The sequence below is a fragment of the Pseudorasbora parva genome, chromosome 11 (genome assembly GCF_024679245.1).
Source record: "Pseudorasbora parva isolate DD20220531a chromosome 11, ASM2467924v1, whole genome shotgun sequence".
NCBI lineage: Eukaryota > Metazoa > Chordata > Actinopteri > Cypriniformes > Gobionidae > Pseudorasbora > Pseudorasbora parva.
Window position 1 is genome coordinate 288205 of NC_090182.1, and position 12150 is coordinate 300354.

Sequence of the window (12150 nt, forward strand, 5' to 3'; positions counted from 1 at the left end):
CTATACATCATCAAAGAAACGACCATCTATACATCATCAAAAAACGACCATCTATACATCATCAAAAAACGACCATGTATACATCATCAAAAAACGACCATGTATACATCATCAAAAAACGACCATGTATACATCATCAAAAAACGACCATGTATACATCATCAAAAAACGACCATGTATACATCATCAAAAAACGACCATCTATACATCATCAAAAAACGACCATCTATACATCATCAAAAAACGACCATCTATACATCATCAAAAAACGACCATCTATACATCATCAAAAAACGACCATCTATACATCATCAAAAAATGACCATCTATACATCATCAAAACACGACCATCTATACATCATCAAAAAACGACCATCTATACATCATCAAAAAACGACCATCTATACATCATCAAAAAACGACCATCTATACATCATCAAAAAACGACCATCTATACATCATCAAAAAACGACCATCTATACATCATCAAAAAACGACCATCTATACATCATCAAAAAACGACCATCTATACATCATCAAAAAACGACCATCTATACATCATCAAAAAACGACCATCTATACATCATCAAAAAACGACCATGCATACATCATCAAAAAACGACCATCTATACATCATCAAAACACGACCATCTATACATCATCAAAAAACGACCATCTATACATCATCAAAAAACGACCATCTATACATCATCAAAAAACGACCATCTATACATCATCAAAAAACGACCATGTATACATCATCAAAAAACGACCATCTATACATCATCAAAAAACGACCATCTATACATCATCAAAAAATGACCATCTATACATCATCAAAAAACGACCATCTATACATCATCAAAAAACGACCATCTATACATCATCAAAAAACGACCATCTATACATCATCAAAAAACGACCATCTATACATCATCAAAAAACGACCATGTATACATCATCAAAAAACGACCATCTATACATCATCAAAAAACGACCATCTATACATCATCAAAAAACGACCATCTATACATCATCAAAAAACGACCATCTATACATCATCAAAAAACGACCATCTGTACATCATCAAAAAACGACCATGTGTACATCATCAAAAAAACGACCATCTATACATCATCAAAAAACGACCATCTATACATCATCAAAAACGACCATCTATACATCATCAAAAAATGACCATGTATACATCATCAAAAAAACGACCATGTATACATCATCAAAAAACGACCATGTATACATCATCAAAACACGACCATCTATACATCATCAAAAAACGACCATCTATACATCATCAAAAAACGACCATCTATACATCATCAAAAAACGACCATCTATACATCATCAAAAAACGGCCATCCATACATCATCAAAAAACGACCATCTATACATTATCAAAAAAACGACCATGTATACATCATCAAAAAACGACCATCTATACATCATCAAAAAACGACCATGTATACATCATCAAAAAACGACCATGTATACATCATCAAAAAACGACCATCTATACATCATCAAAAAAACGACCATCTATACATCATCAAAAAACGACCATCTATACATCATCAAAAAAACGACCATCTATACATCATCAAAAAAACGACCATGTGTACATCATCAAAAAAACGACCATCTATACATCATCAAAAAATGACCATGTATACATCATCAAAACACGACCATCTATACATCATCAAAAAACGACCATCTATACATCATCAAAAAAACGACCATCTATACATCATCAAAAAAACGACCATCTATACATCATCAAAAAACGACCATGTATACATCATCAAAAAACGACCATCTATACATCATCAAAAAACGACCATCTATACATCATCAAAAAAACGACCATGTGTACATCATCAAAAAAACGACCATCTATACATCATCAAAAAATGACCATGTATACATCATCAAAACACGACCATCTATACATCATCAAAAAACGACCATCTATACATCATCAAAAAAACGACCATCTATACATCATCAAAAAAATGACCATGTGTACATCATCAAAAAAACGACCATCTATACATCATCAAAAAACGACCATGTATACATCATCAAAAAACGACCATCTATACATCATCAAAAAACGACCATCTATACATCATCAAAAAACGACCATCTATACATCATCAAAAAACGACCATCTATACATCATCAAAAAACGACCATCTATACATCATCAAAAAACGACCATCTATACATCATCAAAAAACGACCATGTATACATCATCAAAAAACGACCATGTATACATCATCAAAAAACGACCATGTATACATCATCAAAAAACGACCATGTATACATCATCAAAAAACGACCATGTATACATCATCAAAAAACGACCATCTATACATAATCAAAAAACGACCATCTATACATCATCAAAAAATGACCATCTATACATCATCAAAAAACGACCATCTATACATCATCAAAAAACGACCATCTATACATCATCAAAAAATGACCATCTATACATCATCAAAACACGACCATCTATACATCATCAAAAAATGACCATCTATACATCATCAAAAAACGACCATCTATACATCATCAAAAAACGACCATCTATACATCATCAAAAAACGACCATCTATACATCATCAAAAAACGACCATCTATACATCATCAAAAAACGACCATCTATACATCATCAAAAAACGACCATCTATACATCATCAAAAAACGACCATGCATACATCATCAAAAAACGACCATCTATACATCATCAAAACACGACCATCTATACATCATCAAAAAACGACCATCTATACATCATCAAAAAACGACCATCTATACATCATCAAAAAACGACCATCTATACATCATCAAAAAACGACCATGTATACATCATCAAAAAACGACCATCTATACATCATCAAAAAACGACCATGTATACATCATCAAAAAACGACCATCTATACATCATCAAAAAACGACCATCTATACATCATCAAAAAACGACCATGCATACATCATCAAAAAACGACCATCTATACATCATCAAAACACGACCATCTATACATCATCAAAAAAACGACCATCTATACATCATCAAAAAAACGACCATCTATACATCATCAAAAAACGACCATCTATACATCATCAAAAAACGACCATCTATACATCATCAAAAAACGACCATCTATACATCATCAAAAAACGACCATGTATACATCATCAAAAAACGACCATCTATACATCATCAAAAAACGACCATCTATACATCATCAAAAAACGACCATCTATACATCATCAAAAAACGACCATCTATACATCATCAAAAAACGACCATCTGTACATCATCAAAAAACGACCATGTGTACATCATCAAAAAAACGACCATCTATACATCATCAAAAAACGACCATCTATACATCATCAAAAACGACCATCTATACATCATCAAAAAATGACCATGTATACATCATCAAAAAAACGACCATGTATACATCATCAAAAAACGACCATGTATACATCATCAAAACACGACCATCTATACATCATCAAAAAACGACCATCTATACATCATCAAAAAACGACCATCTATACATCATCAAAAAACGACCATCTATACATCATCAAAAAACGGCCATCCATACATCATCAAAAAACGACCATCTATACATTATCAAAAAAACGACCATGTATACATCATCAAAAAACGACCATCTATACATCATCAAAAAACGACCATGTATACATCATCAAAAAACGACCATGTATACATCATCAAAAAACGACCATCTATACATCATCAAAAAAACGACCATCTATACATCATCAAAAAACGACCATCTATACATCATCAAAAAACGACCATCTATACATCATCAAAAAACGACCATGTATACATCATCAAAAAACGACCATGTATACATCATCAAAAAACGACCATCTATACATCATCAAAAAACGACCATGTATACATCATCAAAAAACGACCATCTATACATCATCAAAAAAACGACCATCTATACATCATCAAAAAACGACCATCTATACATCATCAAAAAACGACCATGTATACATCATCAAAAAACGACCATCTATACATCATCAAAAAAACGACCATCTATACATCATCAAAAAACGACCATCTATACATCATCAAAAAACGACCATCTATACATCATCAAAAAACGACCATCTATACATCATCAAAAAACGACCATCTATACATCATCAAAAAACGACCATCTATACATCATCAAAAAACGACCATCTATACATCATCAAAAAACGACCATGTATACATCATCAAAAAACGACCATGTATACATCATCAAAAAAACGACCATCTATACATCATCAAAAAAACGACCATCTATACATCATCAAAAAACGACCATGTATACATCATCAAAAAACGACCATGTATACATCATCAAAAAACGACCATGTATACATCATCAAAAAAACGACCATGTATACATCATCAAAAAACGACCATGTATACATCATCAAAAAACGACCATCTATACGTCATCAAAAAACGACCATCTATACGTCATCAAAAAACGACCATGTATACGTCATCAAAAAACGACCATGTATACATCATCAAAAAACGACCATCTATACGTCATCAAAAAACGACCATCTATACGTCATCAAAAAACGACCATGTATACATCATCAAAAAAACGACCATGTATACATCATCAAAAAACGACCATGTATACATCATCAAAAAAACGACCATGTATACATCATCAAAAAACGACCATGTATACATCATCAAAAAACGACCATCTATACGTCATCAAAAAACGACCATCTATACGTCATCAAAAAACGACCATGTATACGTCATCAAAAAACGACCATGTATACGTCATCAAAAAACGACCATCTATACGTCATCAAAAAACGACCATCTATACGTCATCAAAAAACGACCATGTATACGTCATCAAAAAAACGACCATCTATACATCATCAAAAAAACGACCATCTATACATCATCAAAAAACGACCATCTATACATCATCAAAAAACGACCATCTATACATCATCAAAAAACGACCATGTATACATCATCAAAAAACGACCATGTATACATCATCAAAAAACGACCATCTATACATCATCAAAAAACGACCATGTATACATCATCAAAAAACGACCATCTATACATCATCAAAAAAACGACCATCTATACATCATCAAAAAACGACCATCTATACATCATCAAAAAACGACCATGTATACATCATCAAAAAACGACCATCTATACATCATCAAAAAAACGACCATCTATACATCATCAAAAAACGACCATCTATACATCATCAAAAAACGACCATCTATACATCATCAAAAAACGACCATCTATACATCATCAAAAAACGACCATCTATACATCATCAAAAAACGACCATCTATACATCATCAAAAAACGACCATCTATACATCATCAAAAAACGACCATGTATACATCATCAAAAAACGACCATGTATACATCATCAAAAAAACGACCATCTATACATCATCAAAAAAACGACCATCTATACATCATCAAAAAACGACCATGTATACATCATCAAAAAACGACCATGTATACATCATCAAAAAACGACCATGTATACATCATCAAAAAAACGACCATGTATACATCATCAAAAAACGACCATGTATACATCATCAAAAAACGACCATCTATACGTCATCAAAAAACGACCATCTATACGTCATCAAAAAACGACCATGTATACGTCATCAAAAAACGACCATGTATACATCATCAAAAAACGACCATCTATACGTCATCAAAAAACGACCATCTATACGTCATCAAAAAACGACCATGTATACATCATCAAAAAAACGACCATGTATACATCATCAAAAAACGACCATCTATACATCATCAAAAAACGACCATGTATACGTCATCAAAAAACGACCATGTATACGTCATCAAAAAACGACCATGTATACGTCATCAAAAAACGACCATCTATACATCATCAAAAAACGACCATGTATACATCATCAAAAAACGACCATGTATACATCATCAAAAAACGACCATCTATACATCATCAAAAAACGACCATGTATACATCATCAAAAAACGACCATCTATACATCATCAAAAAAAAACGACCATGTATACATCATCAAAAAAAAACGACCATGTATACATCATCAAAAAACGACCATCTATACATCATCAAAAAAAAACGACCATGTATACATCATCAAAAAACGACCATGTATACATCATCAAAAAACGACCATCTATACATCATCAAAAAACGACCATGTATACATCATCAAAAAACGACCATGTATACATCATCAAAAAACGACCATCTATACATCATCAAAAAACGACCATCTATACATCATCAAAAAACGACCATCTATACATCATCAAAAAAACGACCATCTATACATCATCAAAAAAACGACCATCTATACATCATCAAAAAACGACCATCTATACATCATCAAAAAACGACCATCTATACATCATCAAAAAACGACCATCTATACATCATCAAAAAACGACCATGTATACATCATCAAAAAACGACTATCTATACATCATCAAAAAACGACCATGTATACATCATCAAACAACGACCATGTATACATCATCAAAAAACGACCATCTATACATCATCAAAAAACGACCATCTATACATCATCAAAAAACGACCATCTATACATCATCAAAAAACGACCATGTATACATCATCAAAAATGATATTTACTATATAGTGCATTTCAGTGTACTTCACTATATAGTGCATTTCAGTGTAATTCACTATATAGTGTATTTCAGTGTACTTTACTATGTAGTGTATTTCAGTGTACTTTACTATGTAGTGTATTTCAGTGTACTTCACTATATAGTGTATTGCATTGTACTTCCCTATATAGTGTATTTCAGTGTACTTCACTATGTAGTGCATTTCAGTGTACTTCCCTATATAGTGCATTTCAGTTTACTTCACTATATAGTGTATTTCAGTGTGCTTCACTATATAGTGCATTTCAGTGTACTTCACTATATAGTGCATTTCAGTGTACTTCACTATATAGTGCATTTCAGTGTACTTCACTATATAGTGCATTTCAGTGTACTTCACTATATAGTGCATTTCAGTGTGCTTCCCTATATAGTGCATTTCAGTTTACTTCACTATATAGTGCATTTCAGTGTACTTCACTATATAGTGTATTTCAGTGTGCTTCACTATATAGTGCATTTCAGTGTACTTCCCTATTTAGTGCATTTCAGTGTGCTTCCCTATATAGTGCATTTCAGTGTACTTCACTATATAGTGTATTTCAGTGTGCTTCCCTATATAGTGCATTTCAGTTTACTTCACTATATAGTGCATTTCAGTGTACTTCACTATATAGTGTATTTCAGTGTGCTTCACTATATAGTGCATTTCAGTGTACTTCCCTATTTAGTGCATTTCAGTTTACTTCACTATATAGTGTATTTCAGTGTGCTTCACTATATAGTGCATTTCAGTGTACTTCACTATATAGTGCATTTCAGTGTACTTCACTATATAGTGTATTTCAGTGTGCTTCACTATATAGTGCATTTCAGTGTACTTCCCTATTTAGTGCATTTCAGTGTACTTCACTATATAGTGCATTTCAGTGTACTTCACTATATAGTGTATTTCAGTGTGCTTCCCTATATAGTGCATTTCAGTTTACTTCACTATATAGTGCATTTCAGTGTACTTCACTATATAGTGTATTTCAGTGTGCTTCACTATATAGTGCATTTCAGTGTACTTCCCTATTTAGTGCATTTCAGTTTACTTCACTATATAGTGTATTTCAGTGTGCTTCACTATATAGTGCATTTCAGTGTACTTCACTATATAGTGCATTTCAGTGTACTTCACTATAGAGTGTATTTCAGTGTGCTTCCCTATATAGTGCATTTCAGTTTACTTCACTATATAGTGCATTTCAGTGTACTTCACTATATAGTGCATTTCAGTTTACTTCACTATATAGTGTATTTCAGTGTGCTTCCCTATATAGTGCATTTCAGTTTACTTCACTATATAGTGTATTTCAGTGTGCTTCACTATATAGTGCATTTCAGTGTACTTCACTATATAGTGCATTTCAGTGTACTTCACTATATAGTGCATTTCAGTGTACTTCACTATATAGTGCATTTCAGTTTACTTCACTATATAGTGTATTTCAGTGTGCTTCACTATATAGTACATTTCAGTGTACTTCACTATATAGTGCATTTCAGTTTACTTCACTATATAGTGTATTTCAGTGTGCTTCCCTATATAGTGCATTTCAGTTTACTTCACTATATAGTGTATTTCAGTGTGCTTCACTATATAGTGCATTTCAGTGTGCTTTACTATATAGTGCATTTTCAGTGTACTTCACTATATAGTGCATTTCAGTGTACTTCACTATATAGTGCATTTCAGTGTGCTTCACTATATAGTGCATTTCAGTGTACTTCCCTATATAGTGCATTTCAGTGTACTTCACTATACAGTGCATTTCAGTGTGCTTCACTACACAGTGCATTTCAGTGTGCTTCACTTTATAGTGTATTTCAGTGTACTTCACTACATATTGTGCATTTCAGTGTACTTCACTATATAGTGCATTTCAGTGTACTTCACTATATAGTGCATTTCAGTGTTCTTCACTATATAGTGCATTTCAGTGTGTTTCACTATATAGTGTATTTCAGTGTATTTCACTACATATTGTGCATTTCAGTGTACTTCACTATATAGTGCATTTCATTGTACTTCACTATATAGTGTATTTCAGTGTATTTCACTACATATTGTGCATTTCAGTGTACTTCACTATATAGTGCATTTCATTGTACTTCACTATATAGTGTATTTCAGTGTACTTCACTACATATTGTGCATTTCAGTGTACTTCACTATATAGTGCATTTCATTGTACTTCACTATATAGTGTATTTCAGTGTATTTCACTACATATTGTGCATTTCAGTGTACTTCACTATATAGTGCATTTCATTGTACTTCACTATATAGTGTATTTCAGTGTATTTCACTACATATTGTGCATTTCAGTGTACTTCACTATATAGTGCATTTCATTGTACTTCACTATATAGTGTATTTCAGTGTACTTCACTATATAGTGTATTTCAGTGTACTTCACTATATAGTCCATTTCAGTGTGATTTACTATATAGTGCATTTCAGTGTGCTTTACTATATAGTGCATTTCAGTGTACTTCACTATATAGTGCATTTCAGTGTACTTCACTATATAGTGCATTTCAGTGTGCTTCACTATATAGTGCATTTCAGTGTGCTTCACTATATAGTGCATTTCAGTGTGCTTCACTATATAGTGTATTTCAGTGTGCTTCACTATATAGTGTATTTCAGTGTACTTCACTATATAGTGCATTTCAGTGTGCTTCACTATATAGTGCATTTCAGTGTGCTTCAATATATAGTGTTTTTCAGTGTACTTCACTATATAGTGCATTTCAGTGTGCTTTACTATATAGTGTATTGCATTGTACTTCACTATTTAGTCTATTTCAGTGTACTTCCCTATGTAGTGCATTTCAGTGTGCTTCACTATATAGTGCATTTCAGTGTGCTTCACTATATAGTGTATTTCAGTGTACTTCACTATATAGTGCATTTCAGTGTGCTTCACTATATAGTGCATTTCAGTGTGCTTCAATATATAGTGTTTTTCAGTGTACTTCACTATATAGTGCATTTCAGTGTGCTTTACTATATAGTGTATTGCATTGTACTTCACTATTTAGTCTATTTCAGTGTACTTCCCTATGTAGTGCATTTCAGTGTACTTCACTATAGACTTATTTCAGTGTACTTCACTATATTGTGCATTTCAGTGTACTTCACTATATAGTGCATTTCAGTGTACTTCACTATAGACTTATTTCAGTGTACTTCACTACATATTGTGCATTTCAGTGTACTTCACTATATAGTGCATTTCAGTGTACTTCACTATATAGTCTATTTCAGTGTGCTTCACTATTTAGTGTATTTCAGTGTACTTCACTATGTAGTGCATTTCAGTGTGCTTCACTATATAGTGTATTTCAGTGTACTTCACTATATAGTGTATTTCAGTGTGCTTCACTATTTAGTGTATTTCAGTGTACTTCACTATGTAGTGCATTTCAGTTTGCTTTACTATATAGTGTATTTCAGTGTACTTCACTATATAGTCTATTTCAGTGTGCTTCACTATATAGTGTATTTCAGTGTACTTCACTATATAGTCTATTGCATTGTACTTCACTATGTAGCGCATCTCAGTGTACTTCACTATATAGTGCATTTCAGTGTACTTCACTATATAGTGCATTTCAGTGTGCTTCACTATATAGTGTATTTCAGTGTACTTCACTATGTAGTGTATTTTAGTGTACTTCACTATATAGTCTATTGCATTGTACTTCACTATGTAGCGCATCTCAGTGTACTTCACTATATAGTGCATTTCAGTGTGCTTCACTATAAAGTGTATTTCAGTGTACTTCACTATATAGTCTATTGCATTGTACTTCACTATGTAGCGCATCTCAGTGTACTTCACTATATAGTTATTTTTTAGATTACTTCACTATGTAGTCTATTTCAGTGTTCTTCAATTTCTAGTGCACTACCTAGTGTGCACTACCTAGTGTGCACTACCTAGTGTGTACTACCTAGTGTACACTACCTAGTGTGTACTACCTAGTGTGCACTACCTAGTGTACACTACCTAGTGTGCACTACCTAGTGTACACTACGTAGTGTGCACTACCTAGTGTACACTACCTAGTGTACTACCTAGTGTACACTACCTAGTGTACTACCTAGTGTGCAATACCTAGTGTACACTACCTAGTGTACAGTACTTAGTACTTCACTATACAGTTTTCTTCAGTGTACTTCACTATATAGTCTATTTCAGTGTACTTCACTATATAGTCTATTTCAGTGTGCTTCACTATTTAGTGTATTTCAGTGTACTTCACTATATAGTGCATTTCAGTGTGCTTCACTATATAGTGCATTTCAGTGTGCTTCACTATATAGTGTACTTCAGTGTACTTCACTATATAGGGTATTTCAAAAAAATGAAAAAGAGCCACAAAACAACGATGGATGACATTAAAGAATAGCATTTTATTAAAAATGTACCATCTTCAAGGTTCAGCTTTATTTTGCAGATATATGGCCAAATATTTAAGAACTCACCTTATTGTTTCCATGGCGGTGCGTCGTGCTCCTCATCACACCTCTTCATCACACACAGCAGCCACAGTAGATATGATGGATGGGACATGGTGGTGTTCTGATTTTCAAACATGTGTAAGTGAATGTGTTTGTCATTGATTGTTATTTGATCTATAAAGTGTGATTAGTTTGCGCTTCAGCGAATCGGATCTGTTGGATTTACATAGATTTACATAGATTTAGATATAGATATAGGGGACTATATCTATATCTATATCTGATGTCAATAAAACAGTCAAATCATAACTGTCTGTATGGATTATTACCTCAGCTTCTATAGACATCAGTGTGTGTGTTTTGAAGGTATTTCTGTGCATTTAAATGTCTGGAACCTAACATAAACATGATGTGGTCAAAAGAAATAGAAAGTTCTAAATACTCATAGAAGTTCATTTACTTAAACTAATTTGTTGAATTTGAGTTGGCTCCACTCAGACTAGCTGATTATTTAGAGTATGAGCTGACGGTCGGTCTGTCTGAAGTTTTGCAGTGTGTTCTTCAGCATTGGCTCTAGACCCGAGCCTGTCCTGAAAAGGGAAGCGAAAGCGCCTCGACCGCCCCCTGGTGGCTGGATGAAGTATAGCTCATAAACCTCGCCCTCTTTATGGAATGCAATGGGACACAGACAAACAAATTACACTTCAAATACGTTTATTCTGAAGATGTTTTCTGTCATTTAAGGCAGTTTTTATCATGCCGATGTAAGTTCAAATGTTCATTCTTTAAATAAGTTTGGTTTTAGTTAGTTATTGATGCTGTAAAAACATGATTCGTGATTGACAGCTCTGAGTGAAGTATTCACTGATGCACTAGGGGAC